Source organism: Taudactylus pleione, unplaced genomic scaffold, assembly GCF_031769625.1.
Source record: "Taudactylus pleione unplaced genomic scaffold, aTauple2 ptg000990l, whole genome shotgun sequence".
Taxonomy (NCBI): domain Eukaryota; kingdom Metazoa; phylum Chordata; class Amphibia; order Anura; family Myobatrachidae; genus Taudactylus; species Taudactylus pleione.
Genome location: NW_028285391.1, coordinates 86,082 through 105,704, shown reverse-complemented (window position 1 = coordinate 105,704; position 19,623 = coordinate 86,082). Strand labels below are relative to the sequence as shown.

General features: G+C 44.7%; 1 pseudogene across 1 annotated transcript; it reads left to right on the top strand.

The window, feature by feature from the left end:
- Window positions 1-1,763: 1,763 nt before the first annotated feature.
- LOC148454469 (olfactory receptor 52D1-like) lies at window positions 1,764-18,559 on the top strand (annotated as a pseudogene). Its single transcript, XR_015874811.1, has 2 exons — window positions 1,764-1,947; window positions 16,681-18,559. The product of XR_015874811.1 is annotated as an olfactory receptor 52D1-like (transcript).
- The last annotated feature ends 1,064 nt before the right edge of the window (window positions 18,560-19,623 follow it).

Genomic DNA, 19,623 nt, shown 5'->3' with positions numbered 1-19,623 from the left:
TGAGCCACACCCAACTAGACCTTTTATAGCTTTAATTGAAAGCTGATGACAAACTCCCCTTGGTGTTATTTGCTGCATACACATAGATTTACAGTATATTATTATTAGCGACGATAGCAAATGTTTTCCTGTTTCAAATTTATAATTTTTTTTTTCTTAAAAAATCATAAAAACAGCTAAAATCACATAAAATGGGCCTGTTTTGTTCCTACAGTATTATTAACCTCAATAACATTTATTTGCACTCATTTCCAGTCAATTTTGACCACCTCACAGCTCACTATACTGTTTTCATCCAGTTAAGGGCCAAACTTTGCACCAAGCTTGCTGGCTGACTAAGCTAAGCAGCAGCAGTGGGTGGCACAAACACGTGGCAGTTCAACTTCCAACATGGCACATCAGGAAACAAATGTTTTTATTATTAAAGAGAGGCCTGAGGGAGTTGGAGTATGTATGTAGCTGAAGTCAGGAACAGGAAGGGTTGATTGGTAGTAAATTTAATAAAATTTTTTGAATTCTAAAGAAAATTTACAAGGGAGAAGGGGAGGAGGCATTTACAAAAAATATTTGACACATTCCCATCAGTCCTTGCCCCAGAAGAATCCTTGAGGGCCATGCCTGCTGCTGCTGGGAGTGGATTTTCTCATCCCAGAAGGGGACCAGAAAGACTTCTAGTAGTGCTTTCCACATGAAAAAGCATTTCCCAACCTGTACAGAGACATTAAAAAGAACATGGGGCCTGATTCAGAGCAGCTCGTAAGCGGCCGCTCGTTCGTTCTGAGCGATGTTTGCACAACTGCGCATGCGTACGGATCGTAATACGCATGCGCGAACCAGTCAGTGCGGCCGAAAATCGTTTGTTCGCTAAATAGCGAATGCCTGCTATTTTGAGTGACAGGAGGAGGCGTATGTGGGTGGTAACAGGGGAAGGTGCTTGAAAACGGGGAGTGGAGATCCGAACGCAGGTGTGCTTAAAGGTCAAAACGGGCGTTTTATGGGTGTGCATAATTAATACAGCAGCGTCATTGACCACGTCACTGGGTTATTTTATAGTCAGAACTGCTCGCAAGATTGTGATAGTAAAAACCAACCAATAGCAGACATGACGTAGGATGTGAGGATGTGAGTGGCCAGGGGGCGTAGTTTTAAAAAAAACAACCTCATGTTTTGTACGCTCGATCAGACCTAGAGGCGTGAACAGACCGCAAAGAGCGAACGGTTCATTTGAATAGCCACCCCTTTTTTCTGAACGAGCGAGCGCAAATAGCGTCCGGCTCTGAATCAGGCCTATAGTTAGTTAGTGGCCTCAAAGTGCCACTTAACCAGCAAATATATGTGGACAAGTATAAGATCTATGATTTAAGGCAGGGGTAGCCAACCCTGGTCCTCGAGATCTACCAACAGTGCATGTTTTCCAGGTCTCCTCACAGAATCACAAGTGTAATAAATAATTAACTCCACTTGTGGATCTTTCCAAATGTGTTGGTGAGTAATGAATACACTTGTGCACCAACTTGGTGGTCTGGAAAACGTGAACTGTTAGTACCTCTCGAGGACCGAGGTTGGCTACCTGTTAGGAATGTACTTGCACTATTTGCATGAGACCCTTAGAGCTCGCAGATGGGGCTCATGCAATGGGCAGGGATCCACAGAAAATAATTTACCTGGAGTAAGGCAGCAAGCAAGGTAGGGGTTAATAGCTGATGCAGGAATGTGCTGGAGACTGCTGCTGCTGGAAGTAATCACAGGTGGATATGCACAAAATCAGTTAGTATGCAGATCTGGACTTGTAGCAGGCCAACTTTGCAAGATGCAGGCTGGAACAATGTCAAAGCGTAAGCGGTGTATATACAGAAATGTATATACACTCAACCAGCAGTCAGACTCGGGGGTAAGCGGTGTATATACAGTAATGTATATACAGTGCTTCTGTGTCCATGGGATTGGGTAAGTGCTTTATTGTTCTACAAGTGCCGTAGGGAATATTGTTGAAGAATAATATTAGTTCTATATCTAACCCATTACCCCTGCACCCTCCATCTTCGGGAGGCAGGACCCCATTTTTGGGGGGGGCCCCCCTTTCCGAGAATTTCCAGCCCTGGGCTGACCAGTTTGGGGCTGGAGAATGGTTTGGCGCTGTGTGTCTCCCTGCTGTGCCATTACAGTCCTTGCTGGTTCGAGGAAAATAGGGGGAAGCCCATGTCGGTTTCCCCCCCGATTTTCCTGTCCCAGAGGTCCAGGGCAGGTTGTGCTTTTGGGAAGGGGGACCCCACACCACTGTTTTAATATATATATATTTTTAACCTTTTCATTATTGTATAGAACACAGAAGTACTGCACAGATCACACAGAAACACGCAGCTCACACACTATTACACATGATTCCATACCGTATACTATTACACATGATTCCATACCGTACACCATTACACATGATTCCATACCGTATACTATTACACATGATTCCATACCGTACACTATTACACATGATTCCATACCGTATACTATTACACATGATTCCATACCGTACACTATTACACATGATTCCATACCGTATACTATTACACATGATTCCATACTGTATACTATTACACATGATTCCATACCGTACACCATTACACATGATTCCATACCGTACACCATTACACATGATTCCATACCGTATACTATTACACATGATTCCATACCGTATACTATTACACATGATTCCATACCGTACACTATTACACATGATTCTATACTGTATACCATTACACATGATTCCATACCGTACACCATTACACATGATTCCATACCGTACACCATTACACATGATTCCATACCGTACACCATTACACATGATTCCATACCGTACACTATTACACATGATTCCATACCGTACACCATTACACATGATTCCATACTGTACACTATTACACATGATTCTATACCGTATACTATTACACATGATTCCATACCGTACACTATTACACATGATTCCATACCGTACACCATTACACATGATTCCATACCGTACACCATTACACATGATTCCATACCGTACACTATTACACATGATTCCATACTGTACACTATTACACATGATTCCATACCGTACACTATTACACATGAATCCATACCGTACACTATTACACATGAATCCATAGTACTGTATACTATTACACATGATTCCATACCGTATACTATTACACATGATTCCATACCGTACACCATTACACATGATTCCATACTGTACACCATTACACATGATTCCATACTGTACACCATTACACATGATTCCATACTGTATACTATTACACATGATTCCATACCGTACACCATTACACATGATTCCATACCGTACACCATTGGAAAACACAATTCTTAGTATATTGTTTGTAGTTGTTTGAGGAAAAAACTCACTCATGTCCCTGCTGTGATGCCCAGCGTGTTAGAAAGTTATACAAAACATCGCCCCCACCCCATGGTACCCCACACCATGGCACCCATCCAGCCTGGGAAGAATGGCTCCTTATAGGTATGAGACCCAGCAGTTGGAGCCAAGGTCAGTCCATAAACCCTTTGGCCCTCATTCAGACCCACTCGCAAGCGGGCGCACGTACGTTAGGCGTACGTACAAAAATATTTAAAATCAATGGCTCGCTCGTATTTTCGTTCGCATCTAAAATTCCTCCCTAAACTCTGACGACCCCTCCTCTAACTAACGAGCGTACGAAATAGCGAGCGTACATCCCCAAAATGGCTTGAAAGGAACGCACGCACAAGTATAAACAGGAAGTGGCCTTGTCAGATGTCGATTACCTGCTCCTTTATTCTGCCTACCTCCATCAATCATATCATGCCAATCAATGTATCAATTAGCTTAATTGTTTGTTTTTTTTCAACACAATGCAAGAAACTTTACTCTTGTCCGTGTTTGTGTTTACCCGCAGAATACGTACGGATGAAACATTCGCTTTTATTGTTCAAAAAACATGTGAACCGCAATTAAACAATTGTTCTATTGCTGTGGATCCTCGCATATTTTCCGGGGTTCATTTCTTTATTTAAATTTGCAAACGCATGTCACTGCATCAAGCCTATCATAACTCTCCAGAGATTTCTGGCCCTGTCGAACACATGACTCATACACTAACCAATAAAATTGCTCCTGTTAATTTCCAAAATACATTAGCCAATCAGTAAATTTTTACACACTTTATCAAAAATTATTTTTAAGAAAAACACCATTGCCATCATGAGAGCCTCCGCATTCACCAGGCGCGAGCTGCTGGTGCTTACGGAGGTCATGGATCGCCGGATCACCAGCCAACCTCAACCCATGACCAACCGGCAGAAGCGCTCCGTGTATGCGGAGGCACGGTCCCGCCTGCGGTCCTTCAGCTCACGCCGCAACATCGGGCAGCTGGAGCGCAGGTGGTCCGACCTGCAACGGCGAACGCCCCGCTTGCTGGCATGCTTTCGCATGCAGATCCTGGAAAGTAAGTGTTATGTATTGTGGTTTTAATGTTTGTGTTTGTGGGGCAAACTGCGTGTGCATGTTTTCCTGTCTGTCCTATTTCTTATTTGTACTCATATCTGCGTGTGCATGTTTTCCTGTCTGTCCTATTTCTTATTTGTACTCATATCTGCGTGTGCATGTTTTCCTGTCTGTCCTATTTCTTATTTGTACTCATATCTGCGTGTGCATGTTTTCCTGTCTGTCCTATTTCTTATTTGTACTCATATCTGCGTGTGCATGTTTTCCCTGTCTTTCTGATTTATTCATTCTACTCCTATTTGGCTTATTTTTTGGGTTTTTTGTTTTTTTTAGTTTTGGTCCCCGGATTTGTCCATAAACTAACCGCAATTTCGTTGACATATTTTAGGGGGACAGCCAAGACTCCGCCGTCACCGTCCGTCCAGACGGCGTTCCCGGCCACTATCCCCAACCCCCAGCCAACACTCCACCCCAAATCTTTCCCCTATTCCCCACTCCTCCCCATCCTTCCCAGACCCTCTCCCGGAAATGTCGGGCCTCCTTCCCCTCCGTCCCACTTCCCCCTCTCCTCCACCCACCCCTCTTCCAATTACCCCCTCCCCGGAGTCCATCATAACTCCTCCCCATTCTTTGGGGAATGACGGATCCTCCGAGGAGGATCATGGAGGTATTTCCGGAGCTCCCGTTTTGGCTCCCGGTATGTTTTTTTTTTTTGAAAGCACAAACTGTTTGTATGTACTCATGTGTCGTGCCTTTCTTCGTGTTTTTGTGGCTTGACTTTTGGTGATTTTGCAGTTTGCCTTTACCTCTTCCTGCTGATTTCAACATACACATATCACACCTGTGGGAATTTGTACATAGGCCTTGTATTTTTGGCAGCACCCCCTTTTTTTTTTTTTTTTTAGGTTTAGGAGTGATTTCGTTGTGTTTTTGTTTTTTTAATGTGGATTCCCTATTGTTGTATTAACCCACACACTTTTCTCACCCACAGAGGAACAGAGGCGTCGGCAAGAGGTGGCGGATTGTGTTGGCCAGATGCGCCAACATGTAATTGGCATTCTTGTGGCCCTCGACCGGCTGTCTGGCCTCCTTCCCCAGTAGTTTTTTTATTTTTGTTAACGTTTCCAAATAAATTTATTCAGACAAATATACGTTCTGGCTCATTTTTTACATCCAAAACCAAGATAGTTTAGCCTGACATAAGTAGACTGTTCCTGCAAGGATTTCCCTTTTTTAAAAGTTAGATTGTGTTTTGTCTTTGTATGTGAAACAGACACAAGAAACACATAACAGTAACAATGTCATTTCCCTTTTTGGGTGTAGTGTCAATTACATATTTCTACATTTTACAGGTTCCTACTTGGTGCGCAAGCTGCTTAGGCCAATCTTACAAATCCCAAGGTCGGGCCAGGCTTCCTTTTGGTGTGGGTTTGGAAGCTGAAAACATATTTCAGTTTAGCTCAACTGGCGTCAGTACTGGTTTACCCCTTAGTCAAATGTAACTTGTGTTAACCTGGTTACACTTGCTGTTAACGTCCCAAAAAAGGAAGACCATTTCACTCTCCAAACATTTATTCACAACATAACAGAGAAAACAAAGTGGTCACTCCCAAAAAAAGAACACAGTGATGAATTCAAATACAACACATACCAAGAAATAATTAAATAAAAACTAAAAATCAAGAACTGGTTGACGAAGGACCATGGCAACATGATTCCACAAACATGGCGTTGCAATATGGGTTCCAGAATATATGGCCAAAAGGACCAGATCCAGGTTTGGTAAGGGTAGCAGGAAGTAGTGAGCGTTGGAGTGCCAAAGATTATATGAACAAACAGAAGATGGTGAGAAAAAAAACACAAAATTAGATGTTCGCAAACAAACACAAACACATTAGGTATAAACACTGTAGTTTTGTTACAACTTACCTAAAAAATCTGGCCACCACATCATCGCGTATGGCCCCCCCACATACTGACCTCCGACCAACCTCGGGGGGGCCATCCTCAGGTAAGGCATCCTCTGGCTGCATTGGGACACCACTCCTTATGGCAATGTTGTGAAATATCCCACACAGGACCACAATTTTAGACACCATATCCGGCACATACATGAGCTCGCCACCAAAGCGGTGGAGGCATCTGAATCGGCCTTTTAAAAGGCCGATACAGCGCTCCACCACTTGCCTGGTGGCTGTAAGTGCGGAATTATACGCACTTTGTGGCCCTGGTGTGGGAGCCAAATAAGGAGTGAGCAGCCAGGACATGCAAGGGTATCCACTGTCTCCTGTGAAAAAAAATAGACAACATCAGGAACACTGTGTATCAAGCTTAACATTGTTATGTACTAAAGGTCTCCACTTACCCAGAAGCCATGCAGCACCAGCTTGTAGGTTGGTTAATTTCTGCCATATCCCTGATTGCCGGATGACGAAGGAGTCATGAGCACTTCCTGGTAATTTAGCATTCAGGGACAGGATCTGGAGGGAGGCATCACATACCACCATTACATTCAGGGAGTGATAGTGTTTCCTGTTTCTAAATATTGCCTCCAGCCGTGCTGGAGGCTGAAGTGGTATGTGAGTACCATCCACAACCCCTATGATGTGTGGGAAGCCAGCTATTTGGTAAAAATTGGCCTTGGCCACACTAAGGGCACCCATATCCAAAGGCATTTTAATAAAATGATGGAGGTGCTTGAAAAGTGCCTCCATCACTGCCCTCAGGATCCGGGAAAAGGAGGATTGGGAGATGCCCGCCACTATTCCCACCGTTGTTTGAAACGATCCTGAGGCGCAGAAATGTAACACCACCATAAATTGCGTCAGTGGTGGTATTGCTGTTGGACTGTCAATTTGCCGCTCAAGATCACTTTCTATTAATGAGAGAGTGTCTATGATGATTTTGGGAGGTAGACGGTAGCGTCTTAAAACCTCATCATCGGGCATTCCAAAAAGGGTGACACGTGTTCGAAATATCTGGGGCCTTGCATGCCTCCGATGCCTACGCCTGGGACGAGTTTGAGGTTGGTCGTCTTCCGGGAGCAGGGCCAGAACAATTCGCCCCAGATCTACCTGAAATTCAAAGTTTACAATGTAAGGCTTTTGAGCCACCCCAAAAGTAACATAAAACAACTTAGCTTTATGATACCATCCATAGCTGCTTACATGCCGGGGTATTGTCATGATACGTATAAACTGTAAAAAAGCCAAAAATGAGACATCAAAAATTTAGAGGGTGATTTTATGTTTGTCAAATTGGTGCAAGCCAACACATAAAATAGGCGAAACACACATTTGGCCATCGATGAAAACGACATTGCACACCGTACGTCAAATAGGGGTCAAATGGATCCCAAAAATGGAAAAGGGAAAAGCAAAACTGGTTTACATGATGAATAAGCCTCGAAAAATGCGTTAATTAGTTCGCAAATGCAAGTCACTACACCAACAGTCAAAAATGCGTTAATTAGTTCACAAATGCAAGTCACTACACCAACAGTCAAAAATGCGTTAATTAGTTCGCAAATGCAAGTCACTACACCAACAGTCAAAAATGCGTTAATTAGTTCGCAAATGCAAGAAAAATAATGGACTTACCAAACTCGAATATATAAGATTTCCAACAAAAAGGTCTTTGGGTCCGAAAGCCAAAACAAACTAAAATAGATGAAATTAGTGTAAAAAAAAATATATAAAACCAAAAACCAGAAGTAGACACCAATTGGCCACAAATTAGACTGCACAAAACTTACCAAATCAGGAAACGATCCCAAAAAAGAAACAAAAAAAATGCGAACGGAAAACCAAAACAACTGTAGCAAAAAAAAAAAAAACAAACTCCGCCAAATCCTCCAACCGCAAACAACCAAATCCAACCAACTTAACCGCCAACAATCCAACAACGCAACCTCGACTCCACACACACCAAGCCATAAATAGTGTTTATTTTCCCGCAGAAATTAAGGATGAATCATAGGGACGCACAATCAATGATGCGGCCGCAAACTAAGGACGCATGTATACATACGTCACGAAATCACATTTAATTTCTGGTTGATTTCATTCTGGAAGCAGAGACATGGCTTCAGACCAGGGAAACAATGGCCAAAAATCCGGCGGTAAGGCCTTCATGCATTTTGTCTCAATGATTCTTTTAAAACATAATATTGTGCAAGTTGTGAAGTGGCTAAATCTGCATATTTACCCAAATAGGTGAGGAGGATGACATGGAAGAGACTGCTGGCCCCAGTCAACCCGCCAAAGCTGCCAAAAAAAAAAGGCAGCCACATTTCACAAGCAAGGAGATGGAGGTTTTGATCCAGAAGTGCGTTGACATCCTGCCCCAGGCAGCCAGGAATATGAGCCAAAGCCAGAAGTGGAGAATGTGGGAGGAGGTCGCCGTTGCTGTCAATAGGGTGGGTGATTATGTCCGTCTAGCCCGGGATGTCAAACGGCGGTAAGTAAACACTTTCCCATCCTATAAACAAACCCCATTGTAAAAAAAAGGATAATGGTTCCAATTTCATTCCACAGATGGGCAGACTTCAAATATCGTCTCAAGCAAAAACTTGCCGACAGGGCTAGGCATGCAAGGGGGACAGGTGGGGGTCCCACCCCTGTGTCATTGGAGTTGACAGACTTAGAAGAGCTGGCACAGGGGTGTGTGCAGGCTGTGGAGGTGTTTGGCGTGTCCAACATGGATACGGACATGCCAGACTTTGCGGCTCCTCATGTTGGCCAAGGTAAGTCTTGTGATGTCACCAACTCTGAAATGCTATTGTGCCAATATGTAGATTCTAATGTGAGTCTTTGCGCATTTTTCCTAACAGAGACAGAGGCGGATGAGTCTGCTCCAGAGGGGAGCCTTGGCCGCAGAATTTCTGCTGGCTCTGCAGGGGAGGAACCAGTACATCCGGCTGAGGACCCTGCAGAAGCCAGTCCAGGGCGTGCCCCCTCGCAGGCAGTGGGCCTCCTCACAGAACTCAATTTTAAATCTGATTTCCATACGGAGATTCTGCAGAGGATGGACGCCAGTCTGATACGGGTGGCTGAGGCCCTGGAGCAAAATGCTGCGGCCAACGTGACCATTGCTCAGGCCCTGGCGGAAAATACCAGGGCCAACATCCGCATCGCCGATGCCCTGGAGCAGCTCATTCGCCAGCACATGGTGGAGCCGACCTCCCTTCCTGCCGGAACATCCGGATCCTCCACCTCTGGCACAACATCAGCCAATCCTCCAAATGTGCCTAGCCCTGTGCCTAGTCCAGAGGCCACAACATCTGCCTCTGGACAGGCCAGCCCGATGGCATCCCGGACCCGGTCTGGCGCCCACCCTCACCCAGCCAAACGGGCGAGAAAACGGTGACAGCAATGGCGACTTTTCCCACACTCCTTCTGTGCTTGGCTCATATTCCTTTCTGGTCAAAACTTCCCTCTCCTTTCTTGTGAATTTTTTTTAAATTTTGTATTTACGTTTATGTTACCATTTATGGCTTTTTTTTTTTTAACAAATATCTTTGCCACAAAAAAAAGGCAAAAAAATATTAGGCCAATTTGTTTGTGTTTAAACAATAAATTTAAAACAAAAAACTGACATTGTATTGTGACATTATTGTACAAATGGTTTACATTTAATCCTGGCCCTAAAGGCAAAAACTGACCCTCTTAAAAAAAAAAAAAAAAGGCCTCTTTAAGGAACGCTTAAAAAATCACATAGCGATGCAAATTCCACAGTAAACCAAAAAAAAGGGGAGCTAATTAAAACATGATGACATTATTGTTACAATAGGCCATAACCAACAAATTGTGGCCAAAATAAAACACCCAAAATGTACGCTAATTGATTGTGTAATCATGACATTAGCAGCTCTGATTTCCACCTGCGTACGCTTTTGTGCTATCCCAATAAACTGCTTTCCAAACACATACCAAGCCGGATTTCAATCCAACACTAATTACTTTACTGACCAGCCACGATTAATCGCAGCACCATCGTTGAGTCCCGGGACGGAGGAGAAGGCCATCGCCAATGTGGTCGAGTAATCCTGACCCTAAGCTGTGCGAGCATTTTGAAGGGAAAGCGGATGTTCCAGTGACGTATGAGACGGTCCGAACACATTTGACGTTCGCATCTGCTAATGTATGTACGCCCAAAAAACGCCTCGCCACGCCTGCGTTTTTTCATCTCCACCCCCGTCAACACCCAAAAACGCCCTGTTCTGTCAATCACATTTGACATGTCACTTCCTGTACGCTATTTTAGGAACGAGAGAAAAAAAAACCGCAATCTGCCGTACGCACATGCGCAGTGTAACACCGACGCATGCGCGGTTAGTCAACATCGGAACGCAACGAGCGTACTGTTGTTAACGTGCGGCTCTGAATGAGGGCCTTTGTCTGTTATGCTGGGTGCACACTTGGCCGATCTGCTGATTAGTAAGTGCATACACGCATACCAAACGTCTGCCTGATGTGCCGGCTTAGCAGCTCAACTGGATGGGCATTTAAATTTTCCCACCCAGTTGAGCTGTCAATCACCCCTGGGCCCCTGCAGCATGTGTTCGGGCAATCAGCGGGTCGCCCCCGTACACACCAGCAGATCACTGATATATCTTTCAGATACTGTATATCGGCCATGTGCTGTGCTGCACAGCAGATAGGATATGTCTGAGTGACGTAGTTCACATGTATATCGGGTATACACACTAACCAATGTACTATAGATATATCGGCCTTTCAAAGAAATAGTCGATACAGTATACAGTATATCTATCAGCTTAGCAGAACATAATGATAATGCCGGAATACACGAGATCTGGATTCATGGTCTTCCTAGTGAGGCTGGATGACTTATTTATTTGACTACAAGCAGTTGAACAGGGTTCGCTGAAGACCGAGGGCCTGTTTCAGACCCGGACGCCCGTTTGCGTATGCATAAAAGACACGAGTGAACCATTTATTGTGTCCGGGAATCGTGCGCTCATAGGGCCTGATTCAGAGCCGGACGCTATTTGCGCTCGCTCGTCAAGAAAATAGGGGTGGCTATTCAAATGAACCGTTCGCTGTTTGCGGTCTGTTCACGCCTCTAGGTCTGAACGAGCGAACAAAACTTGCGGTCGTTTTTTGGGAAACTACGCTCCATGGCCGCTCGCATCCTACGTCATGTCCGCTATTTATTAGATTACTCGAGTACATCGAACAGGGTATGAACTGCTCTCTATTCTTGTGGTTGGTTTTTGCTACCACAATTTTGCGAGCAGTTCTGGCTATAAAATAACCCAGTGACGTGGTCAATGACGCTGCTGTTTTAAATATGCACACCCATAAAACGCCCGTTTTGACCTTTAAGCACGCCTGCGTTCTGATCTCCACTCCCCGTTTTCAAGTACCTTCCCCTGTTACCACCCACATACGCCTCATTCTGTCACTCAAATTATCAGGCATTCGCTATTTTGCGAGCACATGAATTTCGGCCGCACTGACTGGTTCGCGCATGCGTATTACGATCCGTACGCATGCGCAGTTGGGCAAACATCGCTCGGAGAGAACGAGCAGCCACTTGCGTCCGGCTCTGAATCAGGGCCATAGTACACAGACTGGATGCTATTTTGAGTGACAGCGCCGTTTGTGGCTGGTAACAGGGGAAGGTGCTTGTGAACGGGGGAGTAGTGCTGCAAACGCAGGCGTGTCTGGGCGTCAAAATGCGTGTGCATAATTATCATAGAAGCGTCATTGTACACGTCACTTGCTTGTATTTCAGCCTGCAGTGATCGCAGTGCTTGCAGTGGGGTAGGGTCTCCCTCAAGCGCTGTGTGCTGCTCCGATGGCTCTCGATGTTACCGATTAATCAGACACTTCCTGGAGATGATGTGTGCTAAGAAGAAAAGTGGGCGTCTTTAGACGGGTGTGCTGTCTCTCTGCCGTCGCTCTCTAAGGCATAGAGGGCGTACTTACACCGCACAGTGCGATTGCAGAATTTGCATACCCGGCCCCTTTTTGCTGCGAGAGAGCGTAACTTAGCGTCCGGGTCTGAATCGACCCCAGGGTTGCTGAAGACTGAATCCTGAATACACAGCTGGCTGGGATCACGGGCCGGTCACTCAGGAAGTCGCCACATTCTGCTGATGTCTCATATTGCTTAGGCTGCTCTTCTGGTCGTACTTCTCCCACTTCATCAAGCAAAGTTCCACCCTCGTTCATAACATATTAACCACTTAACTGATGAATTCTTTTTCCAAAAACCGCTCCAAAATTGTCGATTTCTTTTATGATTGAATTAGGTCAAGAACATCATTTTAAACTTATCCATCACTATTTTATATTAAAAAATATATTTTTTTAAAAGACAGTATACCATAAAAATAGCAATTTGAATGTTATACTGCAGTGATGGCCATTGACAGCTGTACCATCGATAGTTCAACCATCGTTAGAAGCCATCAATTGTTTAGCGATTGGTCGAGGAAATCTGGGCCTGATTCTAACCCGCTCGCGAGCGCTGTACGCTCGCAAGCGGGTCGATGGTGCCTAAGTGCGCATGCGCACGATGGAGGGAGCTCCGTCGTGCGCATGCGCGAGACCAGGTGAGCGACTGGGAATCCGTCGCTCGGGGTCTCGCACCAAAGGGGGCGTGCTGTCGATGGTGAGTGACAGCACGCCCCCTTTGGTGGGCGTGCCGGGGGTGTGTCATTGGAACGCCTACCATCTGTGTCTGGCCCCACTGACATCACTAGTGATGTCAGTGGGAGTGATTTTGGCTCTGATAGATCCAAAATCACTCCATGGCTTGCGGCAGCGAGACCCTACCGCAGGGTCTCGTTGCAAGCCCGATGGTCTTGACCATTGCGACCATCATCATGGACGCTCGCATAAGCTGTGGGTGGTAACCCACAGCTAAGCGAGCATCCAAGAGGCCGCTCCATTTTTAGGTAGGAGGACCCTGATTCAGAGCGAGCACTCTGGTCAGAGCGTCTGGCTCTGAATCAGGCCCTCTGTGTAGACCACAACTGCCGATGTTTCAGAAACATCGATTTAGGGTTGTCATCGATGGTGTAACATTGATGGCCACCAGCAATGGCAAACCACTTGTTTTCAGTCAGACCGATGGTTTACAAACCATCGATGGTCGGTTGCTATTCCAAATCAGAGGCTCTGCGATATCTATCGATTTATATATATATATATATATTTATACACACACATACATTTATATATATGTGTGTGTGTATATATAATTTTATATATATATATATATATATATACACACACACACACGCATGTATATATATATTTGTGGGTGGGTCTAGCATGTGAGATGCACCCACTCATTGGAGCATGGCATAGCATCCAGCAGCTGGGATTAAAGTAGTCACTACTGTATTAGGTTGGCAGGACAGTCCCATAATATATCCATTTTTATCAGGATGTATGTAGATGCTAAAATGTAACACACAATAATTAAAGTGCTACAACTTTATTTTGTACATCTCTCATGTAAATAACACATAAACAAAATCTATTTTCTGTAATAGAGACAGATGAATGAAGGACTTAGGGGCCTATTCATTAAACCTAAAAATTCTCTGGAGATAATTAGCTTTAGAACTCTCATGGAGTTCTAGCTAATTATAGGTGGAATTCATCATTCCACCTCTCCATAAGTATCTATTCCGGTACCTGTCATTTTTGCGATGACAGCTTTTTGGGAGATAGTTACTTTTCCTGCCTACACTACCTTATCGCGTCTGGAAACGGTGCTGCGCATGCGCTGTTACATCTGTAATACCAGCGCATGCGCAGCACTGCCTACAGATGCGTACCCCCCCCAACCCCCCCACCCCCCCTCCGCTCACCTTACACCCCCCCCCCGACTTACCTGTCCGCGGAGCAGCCTCTGGCTCCGGAGGCTGGTTGGACATGTGTGCTCCCCAACAGACCACATGACAGATTAGAAAAAAAAAAAACTTTTTTTTTTTTTTTCTAAACCGGAGCCTGAGGACGGAGCAGAGCGCCGGAGGGACTCGTCGGGGGACCTGCACACGCTGATACAGGTAAGTCGATTCTGCTATTCACCACCTCACAGTGGCGAATAGTAACTGCATCAAATTCCGAAAATTGATAATTTTCGGAATTTGATGAATACCATCATTTCCACATCCCCATACTAATGTACTAATGTACCCATACTAATGTACTAATGTACCCATAGTCCCATACTAATGTACTAATGTCCCTGTACTAATGTACTAATGTATGGGGAGTGTGGAAATTAACGCAGGGGAACTTAGCAAGGAGATATCTGTGATATCTCCTGTGCTAAGTGGCTACATGAATACCAAAATAACGTTATTTAAGGAAAATGTCCTTAAAAACATTATTTTAGTGTTGATGAATAGGCCCCTTAATCTTGACATAACATCAGGTCATCTTATACAGACACATTCCGCAGCACACACATATCCTAACCCCCTGCTCCATGCTCCTTCCTCACTATCTACCCCCTCTGTGTCACCCCTGTCTGTCTGCCCCTCCCCTTTAGAATGTAAGATCTCACGAGCAGGGCCCTCATCCCTCACGTGCTTCTCCTCCCCCTACGTATAGTATCATTTACTCCTAACACTTGGTTGCTCATGTCCTGCAGCTTGTGTCCTGCAGCTATGTCTATAACTGTTTTTCTTGTGTGCTCATTTATGTGCTGTGTAAGGCGCTGCGGAACCTTTGTGGCGCCATATAAATAAAGGATAATAATATATATATGTGTATGACTATGCATATATATATATATATATATATATACACACACACACATATATATATAATGGCCTGGCTCTTATACAAACGGGCATAATTAGGGAGGAGGAGGAGCTGCTGAGGCCGGAGGAAGTGGTCCTGAACATAGCAGAGCGGCGGCTACCAGATCCGCCGCTGCTGCTTCCTGAAGGGGTGGGTCTGGCTGTCCGATCACTGCTGGCCACAGTGATTGGGTCACCGCAGCAGCCTCGGCTACACAAGCCCTGGCTGCTGGAAGTTGCTAGCCCATGGAAGCTCGCCGGGAGGGGGGTGCTGACGGTGCCCGATCACTGTGGCCAGCAGTGATCGGGACACAAAGGAGGGGGAGCCGCAGGTGTAGAGGGACCAGAAGGTCCCTCTGATGTAGGCGGCTGCGGGAAGATTAACTTCACATAGCCGCCTAGTGGCCATTTCTGACTGGTCGTATCTGATACGACCATGTCAGGGAAAGCCCAGTCTGGTGTGGTCGTATCTGATGCCACCGTGCCTGGCAAGTGGTTAAATCATAGACAACCATCTAGAGTACAATAAGAGTTTCCATGATTTTGTCTGTGTAGGGCTGCAAAGTTTGGACTCTCCGCAATCCTGTAGGCTGGTAGGTGTAAGTTACTGTCTTCTCAATGTAAGCGGAATATTCTAGCGCCATATAAATAAATGTTATGAGGATGTAAGAAGGGATTTAAGACTTATTTTACATAGAAGATTACGATAATTGGGGTAAGCCTGAGGTTATCCCAATTCAGTGATCTCAAGTCAAGTGGTCTTATAGGATGGAATCTCCTTAGCAACATTCAGTCGTGCTGCTGTGGTCCTACGGGGCCAATTTTCTTATTCCAGCAAAACTTGGTTTATTTCAACTTATCCCGTGTGTGATTCATTCCTGTAGCGCAGAAGGAATAATTTATATTGGTCGCTATTTCCTTCTGGCTTTGAGACACCGACAGTCCAGTAACTTGTTATATTTATCCTACAATAAAGGGACAGGAGATCGCGGGCCGCTATGCAATTGTCCAAGATTTTCGTGCTGATTGCGCTCATAGAGGTCAGGTTTAGCCACGTAAAGCAGCTAAACCCGACCAAAGTGCTGGGCGCAATCGCGAAAAGTGATGTTTGGGCGCCCAAACATGTAACTTTTCGCACATTTAAGCTCTCATCCCCCGGGGGCTGCGAGCTGAACTGTAGCGCTGGCAGCTCATCGTGCCCGACAGGAGCAAGAATTGAATAGCTCTGTCAGGCGCGATAGGGGCTAGAAAGAATTGAATTCCGCCCACTGAATTGAAGCAAAGTTTTGTATTTTCTCATCATTCAGTCTCACAGCAGAAACTCATGTACCTAGTAACGTATTGTGTATGGAAATGCTGTTACCTCATAGTGCTGAGAGTACTCACTGTGTATTTCCTCTATAACCAGGCAGCAAGAATATGACGCAAATGTCAAACGTCACCAGTTTCCACCCTGATCATTTCCTCCTGACGGGGATTCCTGGCCTGGCGGAGTCACATCTCCTGATCTCCATCCCCTTCTCATCATGTACATCCTAACTCTGCTGGGAAATGCCATCTTGCTATTGGCCATAGCAACCACTGAGAGTCTCCACCAGCCCATGTACCTGCTCATCATGATGCTAGCCGCCAGCGGCATCCTCCTTAGCTCGTCTGCTGTCCCAAAGACCCTCTGCATTTTTTGGTTCAAAGACGGAAAGATCTCATTTAACGGATGCCTCACCCAAGAGTACTTTATTCACTTTAACTTTGGGAGAGAATCGGCTCTTTTGCTGACCATGGCTTACGATCGTTCCTCAAGAAGGCGACTGCCCTGGGCCTTTTCAGAAGCATTTGTTTGGTGACGCCACTCGTCTTTCTACTTAAAAGATTACCGTACCAACAAAGCAATATGATAGAACATATCTACTGTGAGCACATGTCCATGGCCAGGCTGGCTACTGCCGACATACTGGTCAACGTGGTGTATGGTCTGATTATAGCCGCCTGCGCTACCGGTGTAGATATTATCATTTTCGCTGTGTCCTATATTGTCATCATCAGAGCTGTTCTAAGACTCCCGTCCTCAGAGGCTCGGTTCAAGGCCTTCAATACATGCGAGTCCCATATCTGTGTCATCTTTCTCTTCTACATGCCAGCATTTTGTTCTTTCATAGCTCATAGAGTCGGCCATAGATACATTCCTCTGCAGGCTCACATCCTCCCAGCCAATCTCTACGTCCTTGTCCCACCGATGATGAACCCATTATCTATGGTGCAAAGTCAAAAGAAACCCGACAGCGCCTGTATCACGTGCTGTGTAGAGTGAAACCTGGGGACCACCATGTGCGTCTGTTCCGGATGAAAGACTGAACATTTGTCAGACCAGGTATCAGATATGTTTTATCACTAGAAATCATCACTTAATATTGAGGTTAGGTCTCACCTTATTCAGAGACGATCTGCAGAATCCTCTCAGGCTCCTTTCATGTTGGTTTCTGTTTTATTACGGTTTTATGGTGGTTTTATGGTGTTTCGTTTAATGGGATCGTGACCAAACCACCCTAAAACCTCCATAAAACTGCTGCATCTATCTGGCCAATCAGAAGTTGAGGAATAACAATACAATTACAATGAGGGGCATCATTATGTATTGAACAAGAAGACATATACTGTAGTATTGACAATGGGTAAAATACATTTTGATTATGAGGGGGAAAATGATTGTTTAATTTTATTAAGTGTACAATATTAATTATATTAAAGGGGCAATATTAACCAATATGCAATAAGTAGCACTTATCTTCATTTATCACGCTCCTATTCCCTTATAGAGTGTAAGCCTGTGAGCAGGGCCCTCCTACCTCTCTGTCTGTCTGTTATTGCCCAGTCTTCTTTCATTACTGTTCCCAATTGTAAAGCACAGTGGAATGTGCTGGCACTATATAAATGTTAATAAATAAATAATTTCATGAATTTTGTACAAAGTAGTTAGAATAAATGGAGTGCACGCTTCATATCAGTTTCCTGCATCATATATAACCTCAGGTGTCAAAGCACAAACATAACTCCTATTTCTATTCGTATGTACAGATCTGTACTGATAAGGACGAGCGCACAAGAGCGTGTATAATTCATAGTAATATAGATGAGGCTGAGTGACGGTTACTTCTTCTCTATTCGCCGTCCAGTAGAAATGAGGACCCAGGGGCCGCAGGCTCGGATTATAGACATGTGACATCTTTGCTACTTGCTGATCGGTTTTGTTACATTCCAACAAAAAGTAAAAATAAAAATGTTATATTTAATTTGAGATGTCTCTTAGTTACTTATTTGTTGGTGGCTCTCTCTGCTTTGTACAGCGGCAAATTATACAACTACTTTGTTATTCACTGAACCCTTCTCCCTCTTACTCTTGGTGGCGTTCTGCCTATTACTGAGAGCTGCAGGCAGCTCTGAGTAGTGAGACTTTAATTATGTAATTGTATGTATGTATTATGTTATGTATGTAATTGTATGTATGCATTTGTTATGTATGTATGTACTTATTATGGTACGTATGTATTATGTCATGTTATGTAATTATTGTGTTATGTATGTATTAGGGATGTGCACCGGTCACTTTTCATGTTTTGGATCTGGATCTTTCTTCATGTTTTGGATCTGGATTGGTTTTGCCAAAACCACCCTTCGGTGTTTTGGGTTCTGGGTTTTGTGTTTTGGATCTGTATTTTTTTGGGGGAAAAAAACATAAAAACAGCTAAAATCACAGAATTTGTGGGTTTTTCTGCTCCTATGCTATTATTAACCTCTATTCTGAACACCTCACACCTCACAATATTGTTTTTAGGCCAAAAGTTTGCACCGAGGTAGCTGGATGACTATGCTAAGCGACACGAGTGGGCGGCACAAACACGTGGCCCATCTAGGAGTGACACTGCAGTGGCAGACAGGATGGCAGTTTGAAAAACTAGGCCCCAAACAATACATAATGCAAAGAAAAAAAAAGAGATGCAAGATGGAATTGTCCTTGAACTGACTTCACGTGTGGCAAGTTCGAAGGGCTGGAGAACCTTGCACAACACGGAAATCATTCTCGACTGTGCTTGAGTCAGGTGCATACCCCCTCCTTTGCCTATGTCATAGGTGGATGTATAGGCTTGAATGGTCTTTTGCTGCTCCTCCATCCTCGGAAACATATAGAGGGTTGAGTTCCACAACCTCTTGCTTCAGGTGCAGGTTCAAGAGTGTTTGCTGGCGCTCCAGTCTTCGGCACGCAGTCGCTGAATGGCGAAAATGGCCAGAGATTTTTCGGGCCACCCAAAGCATCTCCTGCACGCCCCTGTCGTTTTTCAGAAAATTCTGCACCACC